Raw genomic sequence first — 2500 nt, 5'->3', positions numbered from 1 at the left:
TAATATACGGCATTTCAGAAAAGAAAAATTCAGCCACGTGCTAGGCAAACCATCAAGGCACATTTTCCGACAAATATACATCTAAATGAATAATTACTCTGTGATAGTTCCTTAGTACGTAGTAATTTTGAAAGAAATGGGAAAAAACGAAAAAATGGCAATCACAGGAAAATCGAACACATACCTATATATACGCCATATCTGGCTAAAAAAAGAAGATAGGCATGGGTAACCAGATCATCTAGAAACACTTTCCAACACTATAAAATTATAAGTTTTGCGACACTACTTGCCAATTCCTTACGGTAACATGACTAAGCAAAAAAATGCAAAACAAATAAAAAGGGGACCCGTGGAAAAAGGGCCATTCTAATATACGGCATTTCAGAAAAAAAAAATTTCAGCCACGTGCTAGGCAAACCATCAAGGCACATTTTCCGACAAATAAACATATAAATGAAATATTACCCTGTGATAGTTCCTTAGTACGTAGTAATTTTGAAAGAAATGGGAAAAAACGAAAAAATGGCAATCACAGGAAAATCGAACACATACTTATATATACGCCATATCTGGCTAAAAAAAAAATAGGCATGGGTAGCCAGATCATCTAGAAACACTTTCCAACACTATAAAAATATAAGTTTTGCGACACTACTTGCCAATTCCTTACGGTAACATGACTAAGCAAAAAAATGCAAAACAAATAAAAAGGGGCACTCGCGGAAAAATGCCCAACATTCTAATATACGGCATCTCAGATAAAAAAAAAAAGACATGCACGTGTTAGCCCAACCATCAAGGCACACTTTCTAACACATAAACATGAAAAAAAAATCAATAATATACGGCAATTCCTTACTACGTAGTAAATTTTTACAAATATTGAAAAAAAAAACAGAAATTGGCAACCGCAGTTAAATACCCAATATACCAATAACTACGTCGTATCTGACAAAAACAAAATCACGCATGGGTAGCCAGATCATCTAGACACACTTTCCAATACTAAAAAAGCAAAAGTTTTACGACACTATTTCGCAATATCTTACGGAAAAATGACTTGGCAAAAAAATGAAAAAAAATGAAAAGGGACACTCGCGGTAAAATGCCCGACAATCTAATATACGGCATCTCAGATAAAAAAAAAGACATGCACGTGTTAGCCCAACCATCAAGGCACACTTTCTAACACATAAACATGAAAAAAAAATGAATAATATACGGCAATTCCTTACTACGTAGTAATTTTTACAAATATTGAAAAAAAAACAGAAATTGGTAACCGCAGTTAAATACCCAATATACCAATAACTACGTCGTATCTGACAAAAACAAAGTCATGCTTGGGTAGCCAGATCATCTAGACACACTTTCCAACACTAAACAAGCAAAAGTTTTACGACCCTATTTGGCAATATCTTACGGAAAAATGACTTGGCAAAAAAATGAAAAAAAAGGAAAAAGGGGCACTCGCGGTAAAATGGTCCTCGTGGTGATGAACGACATTTTAACTAAAAAAAAAATCATGCACATGGTAGCCAAACAATCCACCAAGACTTTCCACAACTGATAACCTATACAAGTTGCACCATTCTACGACAATTTCATAATACGTAATAACTTTGATAATTATGCAAACTACCTTAGAAGGGTAAACTCGGTCGCGCTCGACCCCGACGCGTCTCAGAAATCGGGGAAGGAGTACAGCTACAGCAATGCACATCTGGACACTACTAGAGCGTGTAGGGGAGACACCTCCTGCAGGTCGATCACCCACAAATTCAGTCACGGGGGTGAGTCACGTGAGAAAAACCTGTTTTTTTTTGACGCTCGGGGTCGCAAACGACCCATCGTACCTATCCAGGGTTAAAGCCTTTTATTTTTGCTACTTCGAGTTCTTGAAATATTAAAAAGAAAAAAAAAAGAAATATCCAGAAAGGAAATTTGTTGTCTATTTCTGGGGATCTTCCAGATTTTATTCTAGTGCTCATTACGGTGTACTTATATTTGTTAACTGTTACATGGTATTCTCTCTAGTACCTTACTCAGACTTTTTAGTGCTTTAGATGGAGTGGTTTAGTTAATGGCATACAGTGGAACCTCTACACACGAACGTATCTACATCCGAATTTTCCAACATCCGAAGTAAAATTCGAGCAAATTTTTTACTCTACACCCGAATTTTATTTCGACACACGAAGTAGCAATTTTCGTCGTACCGGTTGTATCCGAATTTTTCGACACGCGAAGTACAATTCGAACACGTTCCTACTCTACACCCGAATTTTTTTTTCGACACCCGAAGTAAACAATACTCGTATGCGTAGTCGGTGCTCATAGCGCCTGATGTGTTTTTTATTTCCGCCAATAGAAGGCAGCACTTCAACCTCGGAGGGACCCTCAATTAGCGTGGCTTGGGTCAGTCCTCTGTTCTCGTTGGCTTTATGTGGTTGTGCCCTGTGCGTTCTGCTATTAATTGTGTTTTAATCGTGATTTT

This window comes from Palaemon carinicauda, chromosome 4 (genome assembly GCF_036898095.1).
Source record: "Palaemon carinicauda isolate YSFRI2023 chromosome 4, ASM3689809v2, whole genome shotgun sequence".
Taxonomy (NCBI): Eukaryota; Metazoa; Arthropoda; class Malacostraca; order Decapoda; family Palaemonidae; genus Palaemon; species Palaemon carinicauda.
Note: the sequence above shows the minus strand (reverse complement) of the source record.